Genomic DNA, 17,876 nt, shown 5'->3' with positions numbered 1-17,876 from the left:
GATTACAGGAACAGCAAATTGGTTTATAGCTTGGACTTTGTTCCTAGATGTCAGTGCTGTTTTCAGTATTAATTTTAGTCTTTTAAAATATTCCTTACTAAGTTTTATTTGCATTTGTCCATGTTTTATTTTTGATCCTTCATCAATTCCCAAATATTTATACACTCCCTCTTGCTCAAGTTCTTTTATATCACATTCCTATTATGTTTGCATAATCCCCAATGCAGCAGTCTTGCCAAATTAGTATGCCTTTTAGTGTACAGTCCTTCTGCCATGAGTATATCACAACCAGCAGCAAGATGTGCAACTGTTTCCAATTCTGTTTTGCAAAATCTACATTTGTCTGTTTATCCCACATGTTCAATGGACTTTGTAAACAAATATGTATGTAGTCCACTGTCTTGGGCCACCAATATTAACTTTTCATCTTTTGGTTTAAATTCACCTGTACTTAACCATTCCTGCACTTGATCCTGATCAACATGAGGTTGTTCCAGGATTTTTCTATACTTACAGCTATATTTATGCATTTTCCACATTTCTTGCCTTCTCATCTGATCCTTCACTTTATATTCTTTCTTTTGTTTTTTGGCACATTTAGTTACTGTCTGATTTTTATCTACTTCTAGTTTGATTTCCATTACCGCTTGACACTGATATGCTTCTGCTAAACTAAGTAGAGAGGTCATCTTAGACTTATTCTTCTCATGTGGTAAAATTTCACTACATTTGAGTCTTGAGATCAGCAGGTATGTATGCAGTCCTACGATTACAGATTTATACATGTAATCAGTTTTGAGGAGGACCATTCCTCCTTCAGAACGCTGAATACATATTCTTGGTATACACTGATTTTTCTAAACCATTTGATGAACACGAAGCATCCTTGTTGTTTTTCTGTCTATCCAGTCCAACACCATTTGGGGCCAGTCAGTCACTCGAAAACTGTAGATTACAGGAACAGCAAATTGGTTTATAGCTTGGACTTTGTTCCTAGATGTCAGTGCTGCTTTCAGTATTAATTTTAGTCTTTTAAAATATTCCTAAGTTTTATTTGCATTTGTTCATGTTTTATTTTTGATCCTTCATCAATTCCCAAATGTGTATACACTCCCTCTTGCTCAAGTTCTTTTATATCACATTCCTGTCCAAGTCTGATTTTTTCTTGGTGCTGTAGCTTTCCTGTTTAAAGGTTGCTTTTGCACTTTTATCAAGACCAAATGACATTCTTATATCATCTGAAAATGTTTTGACCAGTTGTAGTTGTGCTTTCAGTTCCTCATCTAATAAACTATACAGTTTTAAATCATCCACAAGAAAGAAGATGAGAAGTCTTTACACTTTGTTATTTTCTGGGAGACAAATTGTAACCGTGACCTAATCTGTTAAAGTAGACAACGTAATGGGTCAAGGGCAAGACAGAAAAGCAGTGGTGACAAAGAGTCACCCTGGTATATACTCCTCTGAATTTTTATCCCTAGAATAATTTGTCTTTTATCGTGGCTTAACTACAAAGTGGTTTGCCACTGTTTCATAATCACTGTAATGTAATTGATCAGTGTAGGGTTTATCTTATACATTTTTAAGCACTCTTTTATCCATGAATGTGGGATACTGTCAAATGCTTTTTAGTCTCTGCCATACGTAGATTCTTCCCCTTTTTACAGTTCTCTATTATGACTTTTTTAACAATAAATGAACCTTTGTTCCATATGATTTTCTTTGTTACCCTTTTGTTCTATTGCCATGACTGAGTTTTCTTTTAAATTACTATAAACTCTGTCAGCATCAATTCCAGTGTATAGTTTATACATAGCTGGAAGGCAAGTTATTGGGCTATAGATTTTAGAATCAGGTTTGCTCTTGAGTAGGAGTATTGTTTTTCTGGTTGTTAACCAGGTTGGTGTCTGTTTGGGGAGCGCATATAAATAGTTCTTACTCATGGCTAAATCTTCATGTAAAGATGTTAATACTTTAGCAATAAGTTATGTACTGCATCTTGGCCTGGGATTTTCCAATTAGGAGCTTTTCTTAACTGTGTTTCTATCTCTCAGGCTGTTACTTCATTCCATTTCATATCCTGTACATTCGAACTTCTTATTCTTTCGTAAAATTTTACTTCTTATAGGTTCATAGGTTAGTACTAAGCTAACTGCCCTTGCGAGCCATTTTAAGCCTAGCCAGTTATCCCTTGTGAGACTCAAACCCTGCACCTTGTATTTGTAAGGCAAACGCCTTAACCATTAGGTCACCCTCCCAACATTCTGTCCATTTGTCATCGTTGTTATGTTCCGCAGGAAGGCGTTTCAGTTACTTTAGCCTTGTTTCCCAATTCTCTAAAAAAATTTTGGGTCATCAATAAATTGCTTATTTTGTACTTTTCCTTTGTATTTTGCAAGAGAGATCCTGGTCTGTTCTAATAGTGCGCATTGCTTTTATCACGCCTATCTTTCTGAGTATTTTTGTTGATCTGTTCCCTCTTCTATACTCTTCTAACAGTGACACTGCTTGTCTTAATTGCTTTATAACTTTCTCTATTCAGTATGTCCATGATAGCATTTGATTTCTCCCCTTCCTTTCCCTTACTGCCCTGTGGTTTTGTGTTATTAATTTAGCTGCACAGTAATATATCTTGTTTACTTCTGTTATAGTGCATGAATCTCTATGAACGGTCCTCATTACTGTGTTCGTTTTATCAAATGTCTAACTTTTTAGGCTTTATTGACTTTCTGTAGTGTATTTGTTTCATTGATCTTAATATGTCTGTCCATCTTTATTAAATCAAGCAACGCTTCTCTTAGATCATTTTCGTCTAAACTGAGGGCACATTCTTTTTTCTCCATTTCCAGCGGGCATTCTACAGAAAGGTCCAGAGTATCTTCCTTTGCCACATTCCCTTCAGTTTCATTCTGTGTCATCCATTGCTCTTTCATATGGGAACTCACTGGCCTATCACTCCACTACATTGACTGCCTCAGATTTGCCAGTTTCCTGTTCTTTCCCTTGCTGTGCAACTCCAACTAAACATTTGTACTGGTTTTCTGTGGAAGGCTCCAAAGTATCTTCATATGGCAACTGATCAGATGTTTCACACTCCACTGGTTTCTCCTTAAATTGGGGATCCAAGGTTCTATCCTTCTGTGATATTATCAAGAGTTAGATTTTCTACACTAAATCCTTCACTTCACAGGTAATCCATAACCTCAATTTCTATTTATTTAACTTCTTCATTACTAATCTCTTTTCTACTTTTCCTCTTTGTTTTCTAATTTTTTTGTATTGTAAAATGTTCTATATCCGGATGCCTTTACCAATATTTCTCTTCAAATATCTTTGGTAATGTTGTTTTTGTATTGAATAGTTTTGCTTTCCCCTTTGCGTAAATACTGTACCATATTAAATGTATTTTTCTTTCCCATGTCCATATTTCTTCTTCAGAAGTCTCCTGTTCCTCCTGCTTCTCCTTTCTTGGGGGACTTGTTCTATCATGCTGTGATATAACCTGTGTTAGACTTCCTACACTAAATCCTTCACTTCACAAGTATACCATCGTTTCAAGTTCTATTTTTTTAACTTTTACTTTACTAATCTTCTGTTCTGCATTCCTTTTCTGTGATCTTCTTTTTTGTATTGTGAAATTTTCCATATCTGGATGCCTTTGCCTGTATTTCTCTTCAAATATCTTTGGGGCTGCTTTTTGTATTGATTAATATGGGTTTCTCCTTTGCATAAATATTGCACCTTTGCACTCTTTCTTTTCCGTGTCTATGTTTCTTTTCTCTAGATTTTGTCCTTTATATTTTCACAGTTCCTCAGTCACTTCTTTTTCCAAATGGCCCAATGTTTCTTGGTCTATATAATGTTTTTCATAAATCAGTTGTATTAACGAACACAAATTTTTATTTGAAGCTTCTGACAGTTTTTCTTGTGCAGGTATTTTTCTTTCCTCTATTTTCTCTCTTAGTCTTTTTGTATATCTTCTGTCTGGAAATTCTGGGCTTCTTGCATAATAGTAACAGTATATAATTTCTTTCTTATCCTCAATAGTCCAGTCTATCATCTGTATGGCTCTTTAATGGTCTATCAGTTTTTCTGATTTTTGTGGACTACTACCTCTTTCTGCAATGGGGGGAGGGGGTGGCATCCTTCTCCTGGGACTGGCCTAGCCCCATTGTAGGAATGTTTCTGTGTCTGGGAGAGTTTGTCAATGATACCTGAGTGGGGGATTGTGTCAAAAGCCTTAGCTAGGTCAAGATACACAGTATGCACTGTCTTACCTTAATCCAGGGCTTTAGTAACATTCTCAAAGATGTCTATCATGTTTAACAAGCATGATGTACCCTTAACAAAGCCAAACTGGGTTAGGTCAAGAGTTTGAAGGTCGCCCGCATCCTTGTTGATCAGGTCCATGATAATTCTTTCCATAGCCTTGCAGAAGAGTCTAGTTAGACTTATGGGTCTATAGTTCTCAGGGTCAGTTGATGGGCCCCCTTTGTGCAAGGGGATTACTGTTGCTGTTCTTCACTTTGCTGGAAGAAAATCAGTTCTCAGGCTATGGTTAAAGAGAGTTCCAAGTGATTCCACCAGATCTTGTTTTAGATTGTTAAAGTAAGCAGCCTGAGATGTTATCTGGTCCAAATGAGGCTATATCTTTGGCATTGGAGAGTGCAGATAAGATCTGCTCTCAAGAGATACTAGGCAGAGGACTAGTGTTGGGAATGCTTTAAGGTATGGTTGGTGGGAACATGGGGGTGATGTTTGTGCCAGATCTCTCAGCTAGCCAGGTTGGCAATTTCATCAGATACAGTATGAGTGGTACCATCGACTACTAGTTCAGCACATAGCTGGGCATGCCCTTTTAGATTTCTGATGTAGCTGAAGAATGCCTTATGATTATCCTTGGCTAGGAATGCTATTTTTGCTTCATAATTAGCTTTAGAGGGCCTTACAAGATATCTGATTTGCTTGTTCAAGCTGTAGCGGGAATATTTCCTCATCTGAGTCAGTTCCCTCTTGTCCTTAGACATCAGTTTCTTCCTCTTGTTATGTAACCGGTTTATACTTGAGGTCGACTAGCATGGCTTGTTTTTCTGGAAGGACCTGGTCTTGACCGATCAGGTACAGCCGAGACTATAAGGTTGCTTAAGTGTTTATACAGAGCATTTGTGTACACCTCTGCATAGGAGTCATTGCTGACTGTGTTTGCAGGGGTTTTGAAACTTTTTATACCATCACTTAGTAGACTGTAATTAGTTTTGGAAAATATTTTTTAGTTTCATTGGTCCTGTGAAGATGAGACTGATTTATGGTCCAACCTTACCAGGGAGGGTCCCAAATGGGGGGGTTCAGTGACCCCCGCCCCATGTTGGCGAGTACTAAGCCTATGACATTTAAGCCCCTTATGGGGATGCAGACTATCTGTTCCAGGGCATTTGTATTGAGAAAGTCCAGGAACCTCTGTGCAATTGTGTTAGTGCTCATGTATATCACCCAGTCAATGGAATGATAGTTGAAATCGCCCATGACCAAGGTGTTTGACTATATGGTGAGTGACTGCACTAAGTCCAGGTAGGTAGTGTGCTTCTCTTGGTTCAAGGTGGAGGACCTATAGATAACAATGATGTGGTAAGGGTATATTGCCTGTAGTTAGTTAGACATGGAGTAACTCAAGAGAGTCATACTGTTTAATCAGATTGGAGGTGTACTTTGCTTTAATGAAGATGGATACACCTCCATCTTTTGTTCTTTCACTCTCATTTTGAGGTCTGAAAGTGTGGAAGGCTTTGTAGCCTTGCATGGCTGGGATGCTCCGGCCTTGAACCATCTTCCATGGTGAGGAGTGCTTCCAGGGAATGCAGTTTCCTGTTTAGGCTCCTAGCATTAAGCAGCATAAACCTGAGTTTGTCTCAAATGGATTTTGTTACATTGGAAATTTTTGTTGTTTTGACAGCCTAAAAAGGCACTATGGGAGAGGTAAGACTCTTTAATCCAAAAAAATGACCGGAACTAGTATAAAAGCTTAGGATCCACCAATAAGTGCCACACATCCGATTTGTAGAAGCCGATTTATTGCAATAACATCAAATGAGGACGAACTGTGACAATACAAGCAGTGGAAATCAACACTAATAATACAAAATAAGCGCTTTCACCCATTACATCTGGGTTTCTTCAGAACTAAACGCCAAATACTGCAACCAGTTTAAAAAACCTATTTGGCGCCAAAAATCTTCAAATTCTTAAAGAAATATTAGCGCTAGAATATTTAGCACTTACTACCTTATTCTTAAACATTTAAATATTCTCGGTGTGTGTCACTATTAAAATTCTATTAAACGAATTATAGCTCTATTACATAATATATAAAAACTACAATTATCTATATTTATATTAATAAATATTCTATGCTATATGTTGTTAAAAAACTACTACAAAGATACTGTAATGAATAACTATAAAAACACTCCGATCCCTGAAAAATACAGTTCTAATTAGTCATATCACTATGTCAAAAAACAATATTGTGAATAATAAAAATTGTCTCATAAATATACCAAGTAATACATCTATGATTACAAATAATAACACAATATAGTCTATGCCTAGTTCTCAGACTGCTTAAATACAAAAGACTATAAGCTGTTATTAAAAATTAGTTGTTAAAAATTTGTTATTAAAAGTTTTATATAATAGCTGTACAAGATAAAAAGAATATGGTATATTTAAAACGCATATAGAAATCAATGGTTTGACAGAAATAAATTCATTAAGACCCAGGGGAGTGGTGGCATCTAAATATATTTGCCAATGTCCAAAAGCCTAGAGGTGACAGGTGCAGACCATCTCTGGCAAAGCAGTGTGTTCTGTCTGCCATGTCCTCCCAGGCTGACAGATACTTGATCCCCCGGATTGGCACCAGAAGTTAAGCCAATTTGTGAAGTCTTTTATTTTTTCCTCTGTACTGTGGCATCATCCTGGGTGAAGGTAGAATGCTGCTTAGGGCTAGGGTCATACCTGCCTGGGACACATAATCTGATTGTTCAGTTATGTCTCTCTTCATATAGTCCAGAGAGGTACGTCTCAAATTATTCACCCCAATATGGACAATGACAGAGTTGTAGTGGTACTTATTGAGTGACTTGAGTGCATGCTTGATTTGACGAATCCTTGTACCTAACCGGCAGCTGACTATGACCTTCTCCTTATCCATCCTGTGGGGGGGACATTTGTGTGTCTCACTTTGGTGTCACCTATGACCAAAACAATAGGTTTTGAGGTATTTTGCCTTAGGAGCTTATTTGCTGAGACACTGGTATGTGTGTTATTATGTGTAGTAGTTGTATTTGCTTTGCATTTTCCGCAAGTGGTTTGCGCTTGAAAGGTCTCTGATCTTTTGGTAGGCTTCTAGTGAGTACCTCCATGTATGTGAGTTTATTTGTCATGACCTTATCTTGTGTGAGAGGTGGACTGTGCTTGCTAACAACCTGTTTGATGTCTGATTTGTTGCTACATGAGAGGATTGATTCCATTTTCATAGTATAATTATATCTCTCACATAAAGTATTTGTTTGTTTTAGGAGTAAGTGGTTGCCAGTATACATCAGACATTTACTACATTGCTTCAGGATGCCCATGTCAATCAGGCTGGCTGGAGAAATGGTGGGAAACTGACCATTCATGAGGGGCTTATTCTATTGAAGGTGAGGAATGAAAAACTCTGGCAACACTGCGTATTGAGCATCTGAGTTTCCTGCAGTGCAGCAGGGAAACTTGTGACACTACCACTGACAGACATCTAGGGAAAAATTGTGTTTCAAGGTGTTTGCATCTATACAAAGCACCACTAACCCCTGCTGCACAGTGTGCAGCAACGCACAAATGTGAGGCTTAAATACAGGAGAAATTAAACACTTTTAAGTTAATCTACCAATAGGAAAGCACACAATGAGCCTTCTCCCAGCAATCTCCAACTCAGACAAGGTTGGATCTACACTCTTCTGCCACAAGGGTGCAGGGCAGCCCCTTTTAATGTAAGATGGCTGGTTTAGTGCACAAGTGTGACAAAAACAGGCTAGATTTAGCAGATCTAAATCGAGACTATGCTGCCTAGGTTAAAGTACAATTGAAAAACAAGTGCAGAAAATAATGCAGTCCCAGCAGTAAAAATGCATAAATAATGCAGTAATCAGACACAATGCAGTTTAAAAAATGCAATAGAAACACAAGGAAAACTTGTTTTCTTGATTTTTGTCTTCAATGCCTTTTGGATTAAAGCAGAATCACTCTAGACCTCTGGAAAACAATGCCAAACGTGAAGCAGCTCTGGTTAATTGAGGACAAACCCATGCAAATGTGAGGCTTAAATGCAGATGAAATTAAAATTTTTAAGCTGATCAAAAATAAATAACTCTGAAGATGCCAATAATGCTCATGCAAAATTTAACAAAAAACTCTGGACCCTGATCATATCAACCAAAACCAGATGTAAGCCAGCCACCCAGGTGAAGGATAATCTCAAAACCTTCTTTATATTAAAAATCTCAGACACAATGCCCTGCACTGCACAGCATAGAGATCATAGTAAATGATGTCACATTCACAGACAAATTTAGTTCAAACTTCATCCCCCACACACATTCCCAGGCCACATAACTACATCTACACTTCCCCTTCAAATCTGTCAAGAACAAGTCCTCAAGTCACTGTCCAAGGCCAGGAACACTTCTTCTGTGGTGCCTGATAACATATCAGGCTGCCTGCTGGTCAGCCTGAAACATGATTTCTCAGACACCCTACAGAGAATTTTCACCATTCTCACTACTTCAGTGGTATGTTGGTTTATCTGCTAAGGTAACCCAGTACTAATCAGCTCTCAAAAGATCATACCCCCCCCCCCCGCCTCTTCCTGTGACAGCTGATTGACTAAGCATAACCTGAGAGGGAAGCCTTCAGCAATCACAGAAAGTGAATGTTTAGACTTTTTCTGCCATCTGAAGAAGAAAGTCCTCTGACTCTTCACAGGATCCAATGCTGATTTTTCTGGCTTACTGCTTCCTCCCATTTTCTTTTTAAACTTTTTATTCTGTTTCTATTTTTATGTTTATTTAAAAAAGTGTTTATATTTATATTGTATTTCTGTCAGTGCGTGCAATAATTCCTATGAGAATTTCTGCTTGTAGCAGTGTTTATTTGCCTTCTGTCTTTGACAAATTCTTGCTTTTACTGTTTACGTGGAAACTTTCAGTCTTTCTCTCAGAAGTAATGAAAACAAAGGTACAGGATGGCACAACGAGTCCTCAGCTAGAACAGGTCACAGTTTACTAAAAAGAACAACGCTGATGATCCACAACAAATGTAATAAAGAACAATAATCCAAAACGTGGTCGACAGTTAAGCGCTTTCATCTGGCTATGCAGACTTCATCAGAACTGTCATAATAAGTACAACTTCTTTTTTATATTAAATTTTGGCGCCAACCATTATTCAAACTCTTAAAAAGATATCTACCTAATTCTAGGTGAATGCAACTATAATGCAGACAAAAAATACTAAACTAAAGCTATTCGTACTAAGCATATCATCCAACCATATGTACATAAAAGTACTGTAAACATCACATCCACACAACTGAATCTTATAATGTTTAAATAAAAATGTCATATAAAATTATCATATAAAAATCTCATATGTAAACTTCATATATATATATACTTAATAATCTATTCCTTAAAAAATACTAAAAATCCCAATCAATCACAATTGAGTGCTACATGATTTAAGCACGTACATAAATGGATTCTGTATATAATAATAGTATCAATTGTGATTGATTGGTATTTTTAGTATTTTTAAGGAATATACAGAATCCATTTATGTACGTGCTTAAATCATGTAGCACTCAATTGTGATTGATTGGGATTTTTAGTATTTTTAAGGAATAGATTATTAAGTATATATATATATATATATATATATATATATATATATATATATATATATATATGAAGTTTACATATGAGATTTTTATATGATAATTTTATATGACATTTTTATTTAAACATTATAAGATTCAGTTGTGTGGATGTGATGTTTACAGTACTTTTATGTACATATGGTTGGTTGATATGGTTAGTACGAATAGCTTTAGTTTAGTATTTTTTGTCTACATTATAGTTGCATTCATCTAGAATTAGGTAGATATCTTTTTAAGAGTTTGAATAATGGTTGGCGCCAAAATTTAATATAAAAAGGAAGTTGTACTTATTATGGCAGTTCTGATGAAGTCTGCATAGCCAGATGAAAGCACTTAACTGTCGACCACGTTTTGGATTATTGTTCTTTATTACATTTGTTGTGGATCATCAGCATTGTTCTTTTTAATAAACTGTGACCTGTTCCAGCTGAGGACTCGTTGTGCCGTCCTGTACCTTTGTTTTCATTACGTTGTTGCATCGCTGTGAGTTTCTCTCAGAAGTGTAGTGTATATTCTGTGTTTTTTGACACTGAGGCTGTCAAATGTAGCCTGAACTTCGAATTAATCTCGCCTGTCCTTACTGATGTTACTCTGCTGTATTTTTTTCTTTTGACAGGAAAATGTTACAGCATTTATGCATTATTTACTATATGTATGACTTCTTGGGTAGGACAGGTCTCTTCTCATTTGATCACTGACCGAGCTGCAGTTTCTCCAGCTGCCTGATCTTATAAAAAGTCCTTGGCTTCATCTAATCCAATGCCTGTGATGAAAATGGAAAATGGTTAGATCTTCAGGGCAAAAGGATGTCTCTGTCTAGTAATCTAGCATTTAGACTGCTACATTATCAAAGCTATATGTGGAAATGTATTTTACAGTGTACTTATGGTTGGAATGATTTCTATGCATCCCTACCTGCTGATCAAAAGTCTTACATGAATGAAATTGTTTCTAATTTGACTCAGGTTTTGAAACTTGCTTTCACAGGTGTGTTTGAATGTGTAGATCCAGTCTCAAGAAAGACTGCCTCTTCTGTTGTATTAAGACAGTCTTGTTGATTACGTAATCAGAACTTTTCTGATGATTTTAAAGCCGAAATTATGAATGCATCTTTTAAGTTCTGAAATAGTGTTTGGACCCTCAAACACAGGGATGATAGAGGCAAATTAATGCATTGGATAGCTATGATGTTTCATGAACCCAAGTTCTTCCCAAACAAAGCATCTACCTTCAAGGGACAGAGCAAAAATCCCTGCAAAACAAAAGTCAGGGATCTAAAAGGAAATGGCAGGAGGATAATTCTTCAAAACCAACGCAGGGGCATTTTTTCTGAAAAAGGATCACCCCCATGCAAAGGAATGACCTTTCTGAGTCACAGAGCATCCTTACCTCCCTCCTGCCCTTCCTTCCTTCTCTTCCTCCTTCCCATAGGCTGCCTATCTCAACCCTGCAGCCCAGTCACAAATAAGGGGATACACTTGGCAGTGGATAGAAAATCCTTCCCCTTTGTGGGGAATTCCCCCACACCCAGCAGACTAGATAGACCTGTTTCCTCCAGTGCTCCATCACATAGTAGAAGCAGGGGTCATAGAACCAGTGCCTGCTATACACAAAAGCAAAATATTTTACTCCATATTATTTTAGGTATCCAGATAGGTGCATTCTTGGAGACCTGTCCTAGATTTGTCCTTTCTAAATACCTTTGTAAAAGTACTGAAATTCAAAATGCTCACCTTACAGTCGGTCCTAGTGTTGCTTCCAGACCACTGTTTCATGATGACTGTAAATTTCAAGGACACTTACCATCACATTCCTATTGCTCCAAATTTCAGGAAAATTTTGAGGTTTACTGTGTCTGGCCTACATTATCAGTTTTCTGCATTACTGTTTGTGTTATCTACTCACCTTCAGTGTTTACAAAGTGTCTGGTCCTAGTGGTTGCCTTTTGCAGATCCCTAGGCATCCACATTTTTCCTTATTTAGATCTCTTGCTGATTTGTGCAGACTCTGCATCCAGGTGTTTGTGGTCCTTAGACATCGTCACATTCCTCCTTTCCCACCTGGGCTTCAAATTGAACCTTCTAAAGTCCTTGCTCACACCTTTAAAAGGAATTGTTTTTGTGGAGTGCTGGATAGACACAGTTAAAAGGATGACCTTCCTACCAGAAGGCAATGTTCTGACTTAACAGGGCATCTTCTTGGATTTCTCTCTTCTAGAAGTGGCCTCAGCAAGAGAATTCCTCAAAATTCCAGGCCTCATGGCATCAATGATCCTCATGATACGACTAGCCAGACTAAACATGAGAAAAATTCAGTGGTAGTTGAAGAACTGTTGGACACAGTATCTTCATCCCTTGGACTTCCAGGTACTGGTACTGGGATTTGTGAAATAAAAACTACAGTTCTGAAGGGATCAACTGTATCTGAATCTAGGAGTCCATTTCTCTTCTCAGTCCCTAGTTCAGTCTCTTCAGACAGACTTTTCAGATTTTACATGGGGAGCAGTGTTCATGGAAGTTCAAGTGCAAGCCTTGTGGGGTCCTTCAGACATGCCAAACCATGTAAAGGTAGAAGAGATATTGGCAGTGATTCATGCCTTAAAAGTTGTTTACCACTTATGGACTGGATCCTCTTCTAGTCGTCACAGACAACACTTCCGTGATATGGTACCTAAACAAGAAAGGGAGTACAAGATCATACCCTGTTTCTTAGTTGGCAGTGATAACCTGGGAGCTGGCTCTAGAGCATTCTCTGACTCTTTAGGCCTCGTACATTCTATCAGAGCAAAACACAGTGGCATGCAGACTAAGTAGATCCTGCTAAACAGGCCCTGGAAGACACTTGAGTGGAAGCTCCATGTAGAGGTCTTCCAGGATTTGATCTAGATATGGGATATGGGGAACACCTCAAGTAGATCTGTTTGCCACTTTTCAAAACATACAGCTGAAAAAATTCTGTTCAACACATCCTTGCAGCCATACTTAGAAGACAGACCCTGCATCATTTCCATGGTTGGGAATGTTCCTGTATGCATTTCCACTCTTTTCAATGATTCCCAAGGTACTGCTAAAGATTCAGAAAGAATTACCAAAGATCATTGTGGTAATCCCCTTTTGGCCAAGGTAATGTTGGCTCTCCCCTTTTAATAGACTTAGCCAAGGGCAATTGCCACAACTTTCCACACAGTCTGGATCTGCTCACACAGCACTGAGGTCAAATGGTACACCCCATATTAGAGCAATGGCAACTTACATCTTGGATGATTTATTTTAAAAGGCACTTGTTCCATGAGGATGTGCAGCAGGTATTTAAGGAGGTAAGAAAACTTACAGACAGAAACTCTTACATTTACAAGTGGAAGAAGTTTTCTAGGTAGTGCCTTGCCAATAACAGAGGTCCTGAAAGGGTTTAGACACCTATTATTTTGAAATATTTGTCTGAGATACTTAGAGGTGGCTTCAGATATGCTTCTATCAAAGTGCATTTTGTGGCCATATCAGCTTGTTTGCCCATGAATCCGCCTCTTTCATCTCTTTATGTGGTTAGTCAGTTTATGAAAGGAGTTTTGCATGTGAGACCCCCCCAAAAGCAAATTGCTCCTCCCTGGGATTTCAACTTTGCTGTTGAAAAATTGACCATACCTTCCTTTGAACCTGCCTCTTAGGCTAATTTACAGTTCATTACTTGGAAGGCTGTTTTACTAACTGCTCTAACATCTGCAAGGCGAGTTTCTGAGCTTTAAGCTCTCATGGTGAGCCAGCACTATCTGATTTTTCACAAGGACAGGCTTGTGTTACTCACTAATCAATCATTAATGCCTAAGGAGAAAACGCTGAGAGAAGAAAGGAAGAGGAGAAAATGCTGAGAGAAGAAAGGAGCCACTTTTGAGATTTTAAGTATTTTCTTTTGATTTATTTCTTAGAAAAACTGCATTCCCGCCTACTTTTCGGCATTTTCTTGCTTGCAAAAGTTGATATCTGTGTTAGAAACAGTATTTAGAACATACCTAGAGCCTGTTTATTGCATTTTTTGTGTTGCACTTAATTTAAAATTGTTTTTTCTTAAAATTGCATTTTACCTGCCTCTGACCTAGCACACACGTGTTGGGGTCATTTATTGCACTGTTCTGACTAGTTTGCTACTTGTGTGTCTCTGCTATCCTTAAACAAAACACAAAAACAAAAAAAATCTTGCTATTTTCCCACTTTCTATAATTTAAAAGAAAGTTCAGTTACAGAGTTGCTGTTCTGAACTGTTTGTAAGTTTCTTGGAGGCCAGTGCTTACTTGGGCTAAAGGAAAGTCTCTGTGTTCACCAGTGGCAGTGGTTAACACTGAGCAGCCTGCCTGTCCCTGTAGGAGTGGTTACTGCCTAGAAACTGTAGTTTTACTGGCCATTTTGGGTCAATCCCAAACTCCTTGATCTCTCTCTCTTAAAGCCCTGCAGCTGCGTAGTTTTGGCGTCTTTCCAGGCTTGATAGTTGTTGCTGAAGCACCTACCAAGAGGAGAAAACGCTGAGAGAAGAAAGGAGCCACTTTTGAGATTTTAAGTATTTTCTTCTGATTTATTTCTTAGAAAAACTGCATTGCCGCCTACTTTTCGGCGTTTTCTTGCTTGCAAAAGTTGATATCTGTGTTAGAAACAGTATTTAGAACATACCTAGAGCCTGCTTATTGCATTTTTTGTGTTGCACTTAATTTAAAATATTTTTCTTAAAATTGCATTTTACCTGCCTCTGACCTAGCACACACATGTTGGGGTCATTTATTGCACTGTTCTGACTAGTTTGCTACTTGTGTGTCTCTGCTATCCTTAAACAAAACAAAAAAAAAAAATCTTACTATTTTCCCACTTTCTATAATTTAAAAGAAAGTTCAGTTACAGAGTTGCTGTTCTGAACTGTTTGTAAGATTCTTGGAGGCCAGTGCTTACTTGGGCTAAAGGGAAGCCTCTGTGCTCACCAGTGGCAGTGGTTAACACTGAGCAGCCTGCCTGTCCCTGTAGGAGTGGTTACTGCCTAGAAACTGTAGTTTTATTGGCCATTTTGGGTCAATTCCAAACTCCTTGATCTCTCTCTTAAAACCCTGCAACTCTCTTTTTGCGCGGTCTTGCGCACAGAGCAACATCGGGCAGTGCCAGTTAGCTGGGGTGTACTATTCCTGGCTCCACAAAGTCTGCGCTGCAAATTTTCCCTTACAACTAGGCAAGCCTCAACTCATGTGCTTCAGATCAACTGCTCTTATTGCAGCACTTGTATAACACAAATCAGCACTTGTCCAACTCTCCTAGAAAGCACTATTATTTTCCAAATCTCCTAGACAGCTCTATTATAATACAGCATAAGACCCTCGATTGCCCGCAAGCCAAGTGAAATTTACTTTTCTAAGCATGTCCAGAGGTCAGTTTCAGGTGTACTCTCCAGTTCATCTGGTGGAATTGGGCATCCTGAGGCAATGTCACAACTGCCTCATGTATACAGACAACCCTCTCCTCTTACCTCTAGACACAAACACTTGTGAGAGATGCAAATACACAGTCAGACTGGAGGCTAAACGCTCTCAACCCATGACTGTAACAGACAGTCAAGAGGAGAAGAGACGCACTGGCATCACACCACCAGTCACACATGGATCTACAAAACAAGCACCAGCAAAACATACACATAAATACACAAAAACATATTCGGAGGCACTAGGTACCAATCTGAAAAAGAAACAGTGCCCTCCAAAGCAGACAAGCAAGCAACCTGCATCTCCAAACACAAGCCAGAAAACACATAATTCACCTCAGCAGTGTGCCTCACGACAGCCCCTAAGGTGCAAAACACCATACCCAACACACTAATAATAGGAGACTCTACAGTAAGGCACACAGATGTTCCACTCACCAGGCTGAACAAGGAGAAGGTTACTGTCAACTGCCTGTCGGGTGCTAGGATCCGCCACATAACACAGGCACTTAGGTCACTCCAGAACAAGTACAAGTATGATGCTGTCATTGTACATGGTGTGAATGATCAAAGACATACCTCCCTGGACTACATGAAAAGAGACATTGAGGAGCTCTCTGATCATGTAGCCCTAGCTGGTATGACCCTGACCTTGAGTAGCATACTACCTTCACCTAGAATGATACCACAATACAAAGACAAAATGATCAATTTCAACAATTGGCTAAGCTTCTGGTGTCATTCTAAGGGGATCCAGTGTCTGTCTGCCTGGGATGACATGATAGACAAGCCTCGCTGTTTCGCCAGAGATGGTTTGCACCTGTCACCCCTAGGCTTTTGAATACTGGCCAAGGCTCTTGCCGTCCCCATAGTGCCTTTTTCAGGCAAGGCTCAAAGGACAAACCAACCACCGTAACCAGCACAGGTAACCAAAAAGTAAGGGTAATGCTACTCAACACCAGAAGTCTCAACTTCAAAATGCATGCACTCGAGGCACTCCTCAGTATGGAGAAAATCGATGTTTGTGCAGTGACGGAAACCTAGTTCAAGGCTCCAGAGAGTACCCCAGCACTACCAGGTTACATTTTATATCATACCTTCCGGCCTCAGTTGGACCATGCTATCCCAAATAAAACCAAGACTCCTTCCTCAAGCAAGAAGAAACCAGTCTGGTGGACCCCGGCCATAAGCAAACTGTACAATAAAAGGAGTTGACTTATACAAAAAAAGGCCAAATCTCAAGTAGAAAAATCTTCCCTGATCAGCCTTAGTAAGAAATTGAGGGCCCTCATCAAGTCAACTAAAGCCAGTTTCGAAAAGAAAGTTGCCAAGGATGCCAAGGATAACCATAAGGCCTTCTATGGTTACGTCAAAAACCTAAATGGCAATGCTCAGGTCTGTTCTGAGCTAGTACAAAATGGAACAAAATACACTGACCCCACTGACATTGCCAACATCTTGGCTGACAGGTTCAGTGCAAACCCCCCCCCCCCCCCCCACCATCACCACCTACAGGGCCTATTACTATTCCAGGGGATTGTGTAACTCCAATTATTACTGATACTTTGGTTAATAAGGCTCTATCTAAAGCTAAAAACACTGCCTCCATGGGACCAGATGGTGTCCCTGGCTGTGTCATATGCGAACTCCAAAATGAATTAACCCCGCATCTGAATACCCTGTTCAGTCTCAGCCTTTCGACGGGATATGTGCCCATAGAATGGCACACAGCAACGGTGGTTCCGCTGCACAAGGGTGGGCCCACAACCGACCCTGGGAACTACCAACCAATAAGCCTGACCAGTCTGATCTGTAAGGCAATGGAGCGAATCATTATGGAACTCATAAATGGAGAGATTGGGACCCTCCAAACACTTGACCCCACACAGTTCGGCTTCGTCAAGGGCAGATCATGCCTCCTGAACCTGGTGGACTTCTTTGAGACAGTTACTCAGGCTATAGATAAGGGAAAGGAGGTACACACGGCTTACCTTGACCTTGCTAAAGCATTTGACACCATTCCCCATTCGGGTATTATTGATAAACTCACCAACCTGGGCATAAACCCTTACTTCACAAGATGGATCACAAACTGGGTCTCAGACAGATCCCACAAAGTAAGAGTAGCGGGATCTATGTCCGAATCCAGACCAGTAACGAGTGGTGTGCCTCAGGGCTCTGTCCTGGGGCCCCTCCTGTTTGGCATATACTTCTCAGAAGTACAGGCAAGCACTGAAGGGCTGTGGCTGACCAAGTTTGTGGACGACTGCAAGCTTGGTGCTATAATAGAGTCTCCGGCTGACATGGATATCCTCCAGAAGGACCCTAATGAGACATGCATGGTGTCAAAGCCATGGTCTCAAGCTAAATGCTAAAAAATGCATAGTAATCCCCTTTGGAAAAAACAGAGTACCCTCAAACTACCACATAGGAGGTAACCCCCTGAAATCTGAAA

At 39.3% G+C, this 17,876-nt stretch overlaps 1 protein-coding gene across 5 annotated transcripts in view; it reads left to right on the top strand.

The window, feature by feature from the left end:
- Positions 1-17,876, top strand: part of KDM2B (lysine demethylase 2B) — a 3,837,686-nt gene that overhangs the window by 2,184,685 nt on the left and 1,635,125 nt on the right. The gene's annotated exons all lie outside the window — the stretch shown is intronic.

This window comes from Protopterus annectens, chromosome 4.part0 (genome assembly GCF_019279795.1).
Source record: "Protopterus annectens isolate FY-2018-M chromosome 4.part0, PAN1.0, whole genome shotgun sequence".
In the NCBI taxonomy this organism is placed as follows: Eukaryota; Metazoa; Chordata; order Ceratodontiformes; family Protopteridae; genus Protopterus; species Protopterus annectens.
This window is presented reverse-complemented; position numbering and strand designations above follow the sequence as displayed.